Genomic DNA, 15,259 nt, shown 5'->3' on the forward strand with positions numbered 1-15,259 from the left:
GATAAACAGGAAACAGCTGATAGCAGGAATTAGTGAGCAGCTAGTAGCAAGAGGGAAACGTAAACCTGACAGACACTGTAAGATGAACAACTGGGGAGACAAAGCATTGCGCGCCCTCCTTATCCTCGCAAACGAAGAGGCCATTAACCGTCAAATGACGGGGACGGTGAAGAACAGGTCGACTTATGAGAAAATCGCTGAAGGACTGACCAGCCGCGGCTTCCCTCCACGTCACTGTTTACGTCACATGCTAAGAGCTACAAGTTTTGTTACTTGCTCACGCCCCCCATTGCCCCAAAAAAGGTGCCTTCACACCACTGTCCTTTTTCCAACACCAGGATTAAATGCATTTTGTCCCCTCTCGCTCTCTGCTTGTACATACTGCTCCTGTAGCAGCTCTTTTTCTCTGCTCCTATGACAGCTCCACTCCTCCCCTCACTGTGGATGTATAAAAAGAACTCTGTAGCTGTTGCTACAATGTTGTTGCTAAAACTGTTGCTAAAACTAAACAACCCACAAGCCCATCACTATAAAGACAATGGCCGAAAAGATGTTCAGGTGGGACATCGACTTTATTTAATGGCTCTCCACACATGATTTTCAGCTAATGCAGAGGTGGAGGAAGTACAGATCTTTCTTTCGGTAAGAACTTTGCGTAGTCATCTGTTGAAGAGCTGCAGCATGACACGTCCAGTGTGTGCTAGGGGTGATAGTGAAGACTGGGTAGTCTTAGTTAGGATCATCATTCAGTATCCTTGTGTCCTGAGGGCAGAAGCTCCTCCTGATAGTGAAGGGCAAAGCAGTTCTTTAGATGTTACTGAATCACTAGAATCAGTTCATTAAAAAGATTTGTTCACTGAATCGTTCCGACTCACTGAACTGATACACGGCTGAGCTGCCTCTGCGTCTGCCCTGCACTGGTGAGTCTCATTACTGGCCAGTCTAATGTTTTAAGTTTGTTCATCTGGAAACTAAGTCTATTAAAACAATGGGGAGGTGTGTGATTGTATTCATGTGGCTTGACTCCTGGCTACATTAGCCGTTAGCTTGGAGAAAACGGTCCCTATGAAAGTGTATCGCTTAGAAGAAATGATTTGAATCACTCAGGGATCAGGGTTACGTAATTCACCGAGTGATTCGTCACGCGGTAGGCAGTCCCTCCCTGCACCCAGAGATGGGCAAAAATACATCAAAATGTATTTTGATACAAAATACAACATACCCCTCAAATAAATGTATCAAAATGAAATACAAAATACTGGTGCCAGAAAATGTATCAAAATAAAATACATGTGTTTTGTATTTTCAAATACAGAAAATACTTCTTTTCTTTTTCTTTTCAGCAGCGACCCGCAGCTCTATAGGTCACGGTCGGTCGGTTGGTTGGTCAGTTGGATCCGTCGGTCCACAAAGCTTTTCATGAATACCTAAAAAAGTCCTTGACCAAAAATGCTCGAAATTTGCATACTGCAACTAGAGACCATGAGTAACTATACCGGAAAAAATGCCCACGATTCGTCCATAGATGGCGCTATACTAATCGATTCAAATCTTTTCGTGAATAACTCAAAAAGTCCTCGACCAAAAATGCTCAAAATTTACATGCTTCAATTGGAGACCACAAGTAACTATGCCAGAAAGAACGACCATGATTCATCCTTTAATGGCGTGATAGTAGCCAATTTGGTCGCAGCTATTGCAAATTTGCGCTTGTTTTATCACAATTTGGTATAGCAGAGTATTCAGGTTTGGGCTATCGCTAGCTTGATATTATATCTATCATCACCATGTATTTATACAATAGGCTATGTAGCCAGACCCAGACATAAATCATACATCAAGTCAATCAATTAATCAATCAATTTTATTTATAAAGCCAAATATCACAAATCACAATTTGCCTCACAGGGCTTTACAGCATATGACATCCCTCTGTCCTTTGGACCCTCACTGCGGATAGGAAAAACTCCCCAAAAAAAACCCTTTAACGGGGAAAAAAAACGGTAGAAACCTCAGGAAGAGCAACTGAGGAGGGATCCCTCTTCCAGGACGGACAGACGAGCAATAGATGTTGTACAGAACAGATCAGCATAATAAATTAACAGTAATCCGTATGACACAATGAGACAGAAAAAGAGAGAGAGAGACAGAGAGAGAGAGAGATGCAGGACAGACGGTAATGACAGTAGCTTACAACAACATTAATGAAAGTAGTAATATTATAATTATAGCTCTGGCTACTGTGATACATTATGTTGAAAGTATATACAGTGGGGCAAAAAAGTATTTAGTCAGCCACTGATTTTGCAAGTTCTCCTACTTAGAAAGATGAGAGAGGTCTGTAATTTTCATCAGAGGTACACTTCAACTATGAGAGACAAAATGAGAAAAAAAAAATCCAGGAAATCACATTATAGGATTTTTAAAGAATTTATTTGTAAATTATGGTGGAAAATAAGTATTTGGTCAATAACAAAAGTTCAACTCAATACTTTGTAACATAACCTTTGTTGGCAATGACAGAGGTCAAACGTCTTCACCAGGTTTGCACACACTGTAGCTGGTATTTTGGCCCATTCCTCCATGCAGATCTCCTCTAGAGCAGTGATGTTTTGGGGCAGTCGCTGGGCAACACAGACTTTCAACTCCCTCCACAAATTTTCTATGGGGTTGAGGTCTGGAGACTGGCTAGGCCACTCCAGGACCTTGAAATGCTTTTTGCGGAGCCACTCCTTCGTTGCCCGAGCGGTGTGTTTGGGATCATTGTCATGCTGGAAGACCCAGCCACGTTCCATCTTCAATGCTCTCACTGATGGAAGGAGGTTTTGGCTTAAAATCTCACGATACATGGCCCCGTTCATTCTTCCCTTAACACGGATCAGTCGTCCTGTCCCCTTTGCAGAAAAACAGCCCCAAAGCATGATGTTTCCACCCCCATGCTTCACAGTAGGTATGGTGTTCTTGGGATGCAACTCAGCATTCTTCTTCCTCCAAACACGACGAGTTGAGTTTTTACCAAAAAGTTCTATTTTGGTTGCATCTGACCACATGATATTCTCCCAATCCTCTTCTGGATCATCCATGTGCTCTCTGGCAAACTTCAGACGGGCCTGGATATGTACTGGCTTAAGCAGGGGGACACGCCTGGCGCTGTAGGATTTGAGTCCCTCTCTGCGTAGTGTGTTACTGATGGTAGCCTTTGTTACTTTGGTCCCAGCTCTCTGCAGGTCATTCATCAGGTCCCCCCGTGTAGTTCTGGGATTTTTGCTCACCGTTCTCATGATCATTTTGACCCCACAGGATGAGATCTTGCGTGGGGCCCCAGATCGAGGGAGATTATCAATGGTCTTGTATGTCTTCCATTTTCTTACAATTGCTCCCACAGTTGATTTATTCACACCAACCTGCTTGCCTATTGTAGATTCACTCTTCCCAGCCTGGTGCAGGTCTACAATTTTATTCCTGGTGTCCTTCGACAGCTCTTTGGTCTTGGCCATGGTTGAGTTTGGAGTCTGACTGTTTGAGGCTGTGGACAGGTGTCTTTTATACAGATAACGAGTTCAAACAGGTGCCATTAATACAAGTAACGAGTGGAGGACAGAAGAGCTTCTTAAAGAAGAAGTTACAGGTCTGTGAGAGCCAGAAATCTTGCTTGTTTGTGGGTGACCAAATACTTATTTTCCACCATAATTTACAAATAAATTCTTTAAAAATCCTACAATGTGATTTCCTGGAATTTGTTTTTCTCATTTTGTCTCTCATAGTTGAAGTGTACCTCTGATGAAAATTACAGACCTCTCTCATCTTTCTAAGTAGGAGAACTTGCAAAATCAGTGGCTGACTAAATACTTTTTTGCCCCACTGTATTAATATCTGACAGTATATATATGTGACAATAATCATATGTGTATAATAACAGTAGAAGTATGACTAATGATGACAGCAGCAGCAGGAGGCATCTGGCAGGACCACGGCAGCAGCACAACCACACACGTCACACTATCCAGGCACCGCTGCAATATGAGTTAACCTGAGAGACAGTGGAGCACAAAGGCTCCAGAGAAGAAGCCGAGTTAGTGACATCCAGAATGGCCGAGTTAGCAAGATGCAGTAATAGGCTATGAGAGAGAGAGAGAGAGAGAGAGAGAGAGAGAGAGAAGGAGAGAAGGTGCCCGGTGTATTATAGGGGGGTTCTCCAGCAGACTAGGCCTAAGTCAGCCTAACTAGGGGCTGGTACAAGACAAGCCTGAGCCAGCCCTAACTATAAGCTTTATCAAAGAGGAAAGTCTTAAGTCTAGTCTTAAATGTGGAGACGGTGTCTGCCTCCCGGACCGTAACAGGAAGATGATTCCACAGGAGAGGAGCCTGATAGCTGAAGGCTCTGGCTCCTGATCTACTTTTGGAGACTTTAGGGACCACAAGTAACCCTGCGTTCTCAGAGCGCAGAGTTCTGGTGGGATTATATGGTACTATGAGCTCTCTAAGATATGACGGAGCTTGACCATTTAGAGCTTTATAAGTTAACAGTAGGATTTTAAATTCAATTCTGGATTTTACAGGAAGCCAGTGCAGAGAAGCTGAAACAGGAGAAATATGATCTCGTTTCTTAGTTCCTTTTAGTACACGTGCTGCTGCATTCTGAATTAGCTGGAGAGTTTTTAAGGACTTACTAGAGCTACCTGATAATAGAGAGTTACAGTAATCCAGCCTTGAGGTAACAAAAGAATGGACCAATTTTTCTGCATCTTTTCGGGTCAGGATAGGCCTAATTTTCGCAATATTACGCAGATGAAAAAAATGCAGTCCGTGAGGTTTGTTTTAAATGAGAATTAAAAGACAAATCTTGATCAAATGCTACTCCGAGGTTTCTTACAGTAGTGCTAGAGGCCAGAGCAATGCCATCTAGATAAACTATGTCATCAGATAAAGAGTCTCTAAGTTGTTTGGGGCCAAGAACAATGACTTCAGTTTTGTCTGAATTTAACATCAGGAAATTGGTGCTCATCCAGGCTTTTGTCTTTAAGGCAATTATGAAGTTTAGTTAATTGATTACTTTCTTCTGGCTTCATCGATAAATACAACTGTGTATCATCCGCATAACAATGGAAATTTACAGAGTAATTTCTAATGATGTTACCTAAAGGAAGCATATATAGAGTAAATAGGATTGGTCCGAGCACAGAACCTTGTGGAACTCCAAAACAAACTTTAGTACGTAAGGATGATTCATTATGAACGTCAACAAACTGAAAACGATCAGATAAATAAGATTTAAACCAGCTTAGTGCAGAACCTTTTAGGCCAATTAAGTGATCCAGTCTCTGTGGCAGAATTTGATGGTCAAGAGTGTCAAACACTGCACTAAGATCTAATAAAACAAGTAAAGAGACGAGTCCTTTGTCTGAAGCAATCAGAAGGTCATTTGTAATTTTAACTAGTGCTGTCTCAGTGCTATGATGCACTCTAAATCCTGACTGAAATTCCTCAAATAAATTATTATCACGGAGAAAATCTCACAGCTGGTCTGTGACTACTTTCTCAAGGATCGTTGAAAGAAAGGGAAGATTAGATATTGGTCTATAGTTGGCTAACACCTCTGGATCCAGGGTGGGCTTTTTTAGGAGAGGTTTAATTACAGCTACCTTAAAAGACTGTGGTACATAGCCTGTTAATAAGGATATATTGATCATATCTAATATATGAGTGTTAACTGAAGGTAAGACCTCCTTAAGTAGCCTAGTTGGGATGGGGTCTAAGAGACACATTGATGATTTAGATGAAGAAATCACTGCGGTCAATTCTTGAAGAGAAATTGGGGAGAAGCAATCTAAATATATATTAGGTCTTACAGTTGTATTTGAGGTTAGATAGGTACTATCTGAGGACAGGAGGTCATGAATTTTGCCTTTAATAGTTAGAATTTTGTCATTAAAAAAGCTCATAAAATCATTACTGCTAAGGGCTAAAGGAATACAAGGCTCAATAGAGCTCTGACTCTCAGTCAGCCTGGCTACAGTGCTGAAAAGAAATCTGGGGTTGTTCTTGTTTTCTTCTATTAATGCTGAATAATAGTTTGCTCTGGCATTGCGGAGGCCCCTCTTATAAGTTTTGAGACTGTCTGTCCAGATTAAACGAGATTCTTCCAGTTTGGTAAATCGCCAATTCCTTTCAAATTTTCGCGATATTTGTTTTAACTTACGGGTTTGAGAGTTATACCAAGGAGCGAACTTTCTTTGCTTTGTTAACTTCTTTTTAAGAGGAGCTACAGAATCGAGTGTTGTTCGCAGCGAGCCTACAGCACTATCGACAAGATGATCAATTCGGGAGAGGTTAAAGTCGGTACGGGAAACCTCGGTTACTGAAGGACATGGTATTGAATTTAACGACGGAGTAATCATTTCCTTAAATTTTGCGACAGCACTATCTGATAAACATCTAGTATAGTAACTGTTGCTGAGTGGCATGTAATTGAGAGAAAAGAAGAAAAGAAAAGAAATCAAAAGTAATCAAATAATGATCCGATAGCGAGGGATTCTGTGGAAAGACTGTTAGGTTATCAATTTCAATTCCATACATCAGAACTAGATCGAGGGTATGGTTAAAACAGTGAGTGGGTTCATGTGCACCCTGACTGAAGCCAATGGAGTCTAATATTGAGATAAACGCGGTAGCCAGGGAGTCATTATCAACATCAACATGAATGTTAAAATCGCCTACAATAATCACTTTATCTGATTTAAGAACTAAACTGGATAAAAACTCTGAGAATTCAGATACAAATTCAGAATACTGGCCAGGAGCACAGTACACTATAACAAATAAAAGTGGCTGCGAGGTTTTCCAGGCTGGATGTAAAAGACTAAGAACAAGACTTTCAAGTGAATTATAATCTAGTTTAGGGTTAGGGCTGATTAACAGACTAGAGTTAAAAATGGCTGCAACTCCCCCTCCTCGGCTGCTGCCTCAAGGAATGGGGGTATTATTATGACTGGGAGGGGTGGAGTCATTTAGACTAACATGTTCATCTTGACACAGCCAGGTTTCAGTGAGACTGAGTAAGTCAATATGATTTGCTGATATTAATTCGTTTACTAACACTGCTTTAGACGATAGAGACCAGATATTTAACAGTCCGCATTTAATTCCCCTGTTTTGTCTTTCTGTCACAGAAGAGGTTTTAATTTTTATGAGGTTGTTATGCACAACTCCTCTTTGTTTAATTTTGGATTTAAATAATTTAGGTAGTCGGGGGACAGACACTGTTTGTATAAAACTATGAAAACTATGAGTGGGTAACTGAACTAGAAGATCAGAGAGGCGTATTGGACTGCAACTCTGAGTCCTGATCTCAACTCTGGGTTGTCAGGGATTTGAATTACTAATAAAATTTGCTCGAAGCCAGTTGACATCTGTCCCACTCAGATTAAATATTTACCTTGACAGACAATCTGTTGAAGTTGGAAGACGTGAGCAGCAAGGTAGTCTACTGCTAGTGTGGATACATCCACGTGAGCAGCATGCCTGGCAAGTCTAGTCTAGCTGTGCTGTGAACTGTCCACCAACGGTCTAGCTAAACAGCAGCAAGATACTGTAGCTACTGTAGCTAGTTCACTTGTTTGCTGTCTAACTTGGAGCCTTTGGAGCCCTGTGTTCAACTTTTTTCAAATGAAGAAGAGGAAAAAAAAGCTAGGGACATGTAGGCTACCCTAAAATATTATTTATTGATTCAGATTTAGATTCAGACAACTTTATTGATCCCACGTGAGGCAATTCATTTGTAGCATACTCATCCCAAGCATCAACCACAACAACATACAATTTCCTATGTTATGCACAGTCCACTAAAACAGACCACTAGGTCATTGAAGGGCACATTGAAGTTTTAAAAAACATATAGACATAACATATAGATAAAAATATTAAAAAACAAACAAACAAAAAAAAACTTTCTTGTGGAGATAGCATTTTGAGTATTTTAAATACAAAATTACTCCACTCAAAAGTATTTTGTTACAAATTACATTTGCTTTTTATCGGCCTTATCAAATACAAATTACAAAATACTCAAATGTAATTGAAATATGTATTTTAAATAGAAGTAATAGAAATACTGCCCATCCCTGCCTGCACCCTGGCTACCTCACGACTCACAAATGATTCATCGTTCACACAGACCGAGATGAGAGCAGCATGGCAGAAGCAGTCAAGCCAGGTGCTGGCAGGACAGGTGCAGTGCTGGCGTTTTTATTTTATGGATTAATTTTAAGTGTGCTAAAACCTGCCGATATTAATCCGTCAATAAAGCTGGTTGACAAAGCGCACCTACACAGAGACTTTTACACCGAGAGAAATGGGATTGGCCAAACAAAGAGCAAACAAAAAATCCATACCACACTGAACTTCAGATTTGGCAAGCATACCCTGGCGTCGACTTTCATCCTTCCTCAGCTGCACAGTCATATAAAGAACATATAAACAGATTTTGCAGATTTTTCTCCGTTCTCAAGCGACAGAGGTAATTATCGCTCCACTCAACATGGTTGCATGGACAGGGTCCGTGAATCACTAAGCGGTCCATCTATTCTGTCGGTGCAACAAACTAGGCTACTCATTTTCAATGTACGCTTGCTACGAAGGGCGTCTGGAGTGTTGGCAGCAGCGAGCAGCGCGATGCCAGCAACCGGAGCGTCACTGTGAAGTTGAGAGAAGCTCAACTTTATGCAAATGAGCAGCGCCGCCGCCGAAGCAGCAGCGAGGAGCAGCCAATTGCAGACCGTGAATATTCTCAAGGACGGACAGTGAAAGAAAGAAAGAAAGAAAGAGATCTTCTGCAGCTTGAAAGCCCCGCCCCTTGGCAGCCTTCTGCAAGCCCTGCCAGAGCTGGCAGGCAGCGCGATGCCAGCGAACTGAGCGGCCGCTGGCGCTCATGACGCTTTTGGAGTGAATGCACAGTAGGGGACGATCACACAGAAATGAGATGCTAGAGACGCGGACGCTTCAAAGACGCTTGAAACGCTGGAAGCGTTTATTCAATGCGCGCTAGACAAAAAAAAACAGCAAGGAGTGCCTGTGGAGCGGGGTGCGTGCGCAACACACACCTCCTGTCATCTCTTTATGTCTCCCCTTGAATATAGTGTTTCCCTCAAAGACAGTAGAGACAGTACTAGCTTACATGAAACTATCACGAACTATCAAATCAAATCCAACGTTGTTTATATAGCACTTTTCATACATAAAAATGCAGCACAAAAATTGTGAACTACGAAATAAGGTCACCAGCCCTCTCACATATCCCACTGTCTGAAAGTTAACTAGCTGCTATGCGTCGTCAATTACATTGTACTCACCAGACAAATTCGTTGCGCTGCTCACACAGCTCCATGTGTGTCTCCTCCTGTGTTTGTTCGAGTACTGAGGTGTGCGTGTGTTGTATAATTCTTAAAAATCAAATATTGTCAGGATAAATTTCTCGTCTTCGGATTGCATTGTGTTGTCTGTCGCTCGTAACTGCCGTAAACTGCCGTAACTGACCAAACTGCCGTAACTGCCACAACAAAACAGGAAGGAGGATTTGATTGGCTGCCTGGGCCAATGATGATAATGACGAATGGTGCTACTGGTGTCTGACGCTCAAAAAGTTGAAAATATTTTAACTTTTCAGTGTCTACGTGTGTCTAAAAAGAAGCATCTACAAAACGCGCATCTAAAAAGACCCCGGAAAAACACCCGTCCAAAAAAGACACTTGAACGCTGGTCAGACGCGTTGTATCATAGGAAAACAATTGTTTTACTGGCGTCGCGCTTCTAGCGTTTTATCTCTGTGTGATTGCCCCTAAGCTGTCACCGGATCAAACTGCAAACACTGTAAAAATGAAGTTTGGAAACTTTGCAAAATCCATGCCAGACAACACACCGCACACTGTAAAAAACAAGGTTCCAAATACAGCGATCTCGAAAAAACGGAAATTGAACTTATTTCAGACTGTCAACCACTCAAGAATAATTAAAGCCAAGGGACATTTTAAGAGGACACTTGAATATAAGAAGTTTTAAATCTAAAAGTGATCAAATTCATCAGCTATTATTGGACTCCAACCTAGATTTCCTGTGTTTATCTGAGACATGGCTTAATGAAAATTCACCACTGTCAATATTACATGTTCCTGGGTATAACATTTATAGGAAGGATAGAGTAGGCTCAAAGGGTGGTGGAGTTTTAATCTTTGTGAAAGAGAGTTTTCAGTATCATGAAATACAGTGGTCTTGCAACGAACTGGAGTGTATTGGACTTAATGTGACTTTGTCTCCATCTATGTCTTTCTCGCTTATTGTATTGTATTGCCCTAACCCTAACCCTAACCCCACCCCCCTTCCAATAATACCTTTTATGAACATTTTGAAAATATGCTAAAGGAATGTAATTTTCATAAGGAGGTCATTCTCATGGGAGACTTCAATGTTAATTGGGAAGTGAAATCATCAAGGAAATCTTTACAACAGATCACTGATCATTTTGATCTTGCACAGCTGGTAAAAGGTCCTACAAGAATTACAAAAACCACCAGCACAAAAATTGATCTTATTTTTAGCAATAGGCCAAAACGAATCAATAAATCCTTTAATATGCTGACTGGACTATCGGACCACAACTTGACTCTGATAGCGAGGAAGCTAACCAAAAAGCATTTTATTCCATTTGTCCAAGAACAGAAATGTTTGTTTATTCCCAAAAAGATGCATTTGAAAGTGCTGTTCAAAACATTGATTGGGAGGCTGTACTGATGGGAAATTCTTTGGAAGATGACAGTCAAAGATTCATGCAAAAACTACAGAGTACAATTGATGACTTTACATGTAGACAAAGACGTAGGAAAAGAAAGAACATAATTCCTTGGATCAATACAAATATCCTAAATTTAATGAAAAAACAAGATATGGCTTTAAAGATTGCTCTTAAATCCCAAATGGGGTCATCCCTATATTCCCCGGGTTCTATGTTCCCCGGGTTCTATGTTCCCCGGGTTCTATGTTCCCCGATTGGGGAACATAGGACCCTTTAAAAAAAAAAAGGGTCCTATGTTCCCCGCTTTCCCCAAAAGGAAATATGTTCCCCGCTTTGTATGGGACGGGGAACATAGAACCCTTTTTAAGAAAAAGGGTTCTATGTTCCCCGCTGTTGCCGGGGAACATAGGACCCTTTTGAGAAAAAGGGGTTAGGGGTTAAAGGGTTAGGACCCTTTTTTAAAAAAAAGGGCCTATGTTCCCCGGGTCCTTTTGGGGAAAAGCGGGGAACATAAAACCCGTATTATTAAAAAGGGTTCTATGTTCCCCGGTCCCATACAAAGCGGGGAACATAGCACCCTTTTGGGGTCCCATACAAAGCAGGGAACATAGGACCCGGGGAACATAGAACCCGGGGAACATAGGTACGCTCCCAATCCAAATTAAGCACTGACAGATATACTTTCACCAAGCTTCGTAAAAAGGTAGTCAAAGAGCTGAGGACATTACAGGCAAACTTTTTTTTGAACATAATAGAAAAAGCAGTAGGTAATACAAAAAATATTTGGAACCAACTAAGAAAACTAATGGGGCAAAATTTTAATAATACCAAATCAATTGAAATTTATGTTAATGGAATACTCTTGAGCAACCCAGCTGAAGTAGCAGTTGCTCTCAATCACCATTTCATTGATTCAGTAGATGACATTATCAAGTGCTTTTCCCCTAAGCACATTATTCCCAGCCAAGTCAGACATACTGAACCAGCTTTCAATCTAGAAACTATTACAGAGTCAGATGTCATGAGAGTGTTTGGATCTCTTAGGTCCTCCAGAGCCAAAGATGTCTTTGGTATGAACACAGTTATGCTCAAAGGGCTCTCTGCATCCCTAGTATGTCCTATTACACAAATTGTAAACCTTGAGATGAAAAAAACAAACAGCTCGCACACTGCAGGGCTCCAGTGCTGAAGTTTTAATGAAGTGACGTTTCGAGCGTTATGCTCTTCATCAGACTAACAAAACAGAGGGTGCCGCCATCTTAAATATACACATGATGTGGTCACGTGATACACTGATGTGTTCAAGGAAAGGAGAAAGAAAACAGGTAACCTAACAACTTTAAAGAGAAAATGTACCTTGTTTCATAATATCATAGGGCACCACAATGTGTATGTCCTTGATATGGTAAAGGAATAAAGGACAAAGATTCGTAGGTGTGCACATGCATACACACAAGCCTCACAATCAATGTAAATACGTGTGAGCGTCTACACACAAGTGAATGGACCGTAAACATATCCTATAAATAAATAGAGATATGTACAAAAAGACCATCAGTCTATATATATATATATATATATATATATATATACATATATAAATATATATATATATAGACACACTCAAACAACAAAACACATACAGTGTTGGATAAACAACACGGGGTAGAGTGTCTGACACAACATCAGGCCAATAATTCATCATAAAGGACAGAACACTACTGAGGTACCTCAAAGTACAGTGATGTGCAAAAGATAACAAAACACCATATAGAAAGCAGTAAGTAGCAAAAACATGCAATCAGAGGAGCATAACCACAGAATGTCAGTCAGAGGAATTACAGGAAAGGTCGGATGTCCATCTCCTCGTTGAGATCCCTAGGTGACATAGTGTCCAGGGTGTAAATCCAGAAAAGTTTGCATTTTAAAAGGAGATTATTAATGTCTCCGCCTCTCCTAGGAAGTTGAACATGTTCGATCCCCAGATAGCTCAGGGAGGCCACAGTGTGATTCAAGAGGTTAAAATGATTGGCCACAGGGCTCCTTTGGTCGTGATTCCTGATGGCCATCTGTGTTCAGATATTCTGTTTTTGAGGGTTCCTGAGGTCTTACCTATGCAGGCAAGTCCACAGGGACATTTGAGCATGTAGATAATATTATGAGTCTTACAGGAAATGAAACCTCTGACAGAAAACTTTTTGCCGGAGCATGGGTGATGAAAGGTGCTGGTTTTCCTCGTGAAATTGCATTGTTGGCAGTTGCCACACTTATAGTTGCCGGGTGGCACGGGGCCCAGAAAGGTCAAGGTGGGAGGGGGACTGGGACAATCCGCTCTCACTAACATGTTCTTGAGATTAGGAGGTCTTTTGTAGACGATGCAGGGTGGATTGTCCATGAGCCCTCTCAGAGCTGGGTCAGTGGCTACCACATGCCAATGTTTGTTGATGATAGAAGACGTATCTTGTGCCAGAGGGGAATATTGAAAAGAACAAGTGATACGTTTGTCAACATTTTTAGTTCTGGTTGTGTACAGGCACTCAGTTTGTGTGAGGTTAGAAAAACGAGCAGAGGCTTGAGTCACCCACAATTTTCGATACCCTCTTTGTAAAAACCTGTGTTCAATTTCCACCTTTTGTTTGTCAAAGTCAGTATCTGAGCTGCATATGCGGCGTATGCGGTTCAGTTGGGCCACAGGAAGGCTCCTTTTCAGATGGGTGGGGTGCTACGACTGTCCATGTAACAGTGAATTTCTATCAGTAGGTTTTCTATACAGAGTAGTGCTGAGGCCGTCACTGTTGTTAACAATCAATATGTCCAAAAAGTTCATTTTAAAAGGGTCATGAGCCACTGTGAACCTCAAATGTGTATTCTGTGTGTTAATGAAGTTGTAGAAGTCTTTCAGTTTGTCTTCTTTAGAAGTCCAGATGAAGAAGATGTCATCAATGTACCTCTTGTATGTGGTGATGTATGGCAGGAACGGATTCTTGGAGGGATTCAACACCACCTCCTGTTCGAACAGTCCGACATACAGGGACACAAAACTCGGGGACATCTCAGACCCCATACTGACTCCAGACACCTGTAAAAAGAAATACTTGTCAAACATAAAATAGTTTGTGGTCAGCACAGTCTCTAACAGCTTTAATATGCATGAGGCACTAGGTGTGAGCTGTTGAGTCGAGTTCATCTCTCGATGAAGAAGAAAATGTTCAGCTGCCCTCAGTCCGCCTTGTATAGGCACATTTGTATGTAAAGATTCAATGTCCATGGTCACCAGCAGCTGTTGACTGTGGCTGTGTTGTACATTTTTTATCATTTTAATAAATTCAGTGGAATCTTTTATGTAGGAGGGCAGAGAAGCTACACAGGATTGAAGAAAAAAGTCCACAAAGGCAGATATTTTTTCTGTGAGGGAGCCAATTGTAGCCACGATCAGTCTCCCAGGAGGAGTGTCACTGTATGGTTTATGTATCTTAGGTAAAGTGTAGAAAACCGGTATCACAGGTGAGTGAACCAACATGTTTAGTGATGTCTCCTTTGGTTAGGAGTTCATTGAGACATCCATGGACTCTGGTTATGAATTCATTAGTTGGGTTTATAGGAAGCTTCCGATAGAAAGTGTCATTAACAAGTTGCTTCATCACTTCCTGGTTGTACATATCTCTGTCTAATATCACCAGGGCACCCCCTTTGTCCGCACTTTGAATAACAATGGGCTTATCATTTTTTAGAGTGTCCAGTTCAATGCGTTGTAGTCCTGACAGGTTATGTATAACTTTGTATTGTCTCTTTTGTCCCAGTAACTTAGATATATCTCTATATATCTATGTGTCAACTGAAGAGTTTCTGTGTTGTGATGGAATGAAAGTTGATTTACCTCTAAAATGAGTACGAAATCTAGTGGGGGAGTTAGAGGTGGTTTCCTGGTCCTTCACAGTCCCTGTGTCGCTGGTGGGGCCCGTCCCGTGGGTGTTAGTAGAGCTGTTAACATAGGGAGAGTGGTCCCCCGATGGTTCTTGAAGAACTCCTTAAGGCGTAGGTTACGGAAAAACCTCTGGACATCAACAAATACATCAAAGTCTTTACAGTGGGTTGTGGGACAAAAAGAAAGGCCCTTACTCAGGGCAGAAATACAAGTGTCTGTGATGGGCTTACTTGATAGATTGAGTGTGTTGTAGGGCTCTCTCGGGGCGTTTCTGCCCCCTCCTGCATTTCTTCCCCCGCAATGAGCGTGGCTGTTGAAAGAGTGCTCCTGTGTGTGGTGGGTTCTTCCTAAAAAAAGGCTCATGTTGTGATGAGCTGGAACCTGAACGAGAAATCTCATCTGGAGCGGTATTTTGCTGGGTCCTGTTGCTTGCAGCTCAACGCTGATTGGCTGCCGTAATCCCGGAATCCCGGGGGGGCGCTTGACTGTCATGACATGTCAGCTTCATTAAAAGTATAGCTGCAAATTAAAAGCAACAATAGATGTAAAAA

At 41.5% G+C, this 15,259-nt stretch overlaps 1 protein-coding gene across 5 annotated transcripts in view; it reads right to left on the reverse strand.

Annotated features, from left to right (window-relative positions):
- Positions 1–11,961: 11,961 nt before the first annotated feature.
- Positions 11,962–15,259, reverse strand: part of LOC117258913 (zinc finger protein PLAGL2-like) — a 90,050-nt gene continuing 86,752 nt past the window's right edge. For all 5 annotated transcript variants that reach the window (XR_004501742.2, XR_013491962.1, XR_013491964.1 and 2 more), the window contains 3 exons: positions 14,939–15,227; positions 14,661–14,837; positions 11,962–13,862 (listed from right to left, as the gene is read on the reverse strand). The gene's annotated coding sequence lies outside the window, so the exon portion shown is untranslated. The remainder of the gene's footprint in view (positions 13,863–14,660; positions 14,838–14,938; positions 15,228–15,259) is intronic.

The sequence above is a fragment of the Epinephelus lanceolatus genome, chromosome 8 (assembly GCF_041903045.1).
Source record: "Epinephelus lanceolatus isolate andai-2023 chromosome 8, ASM4190304v1, whole genome shotgun sequence".
Classification (NCBI taxonomy): domain Eukaryota; kingdom Metazoa; phylum Chordata; class Actinopteri; order Perciformes; family Serranidae; genus Epinephelus; species Epinephelus lanceolatus.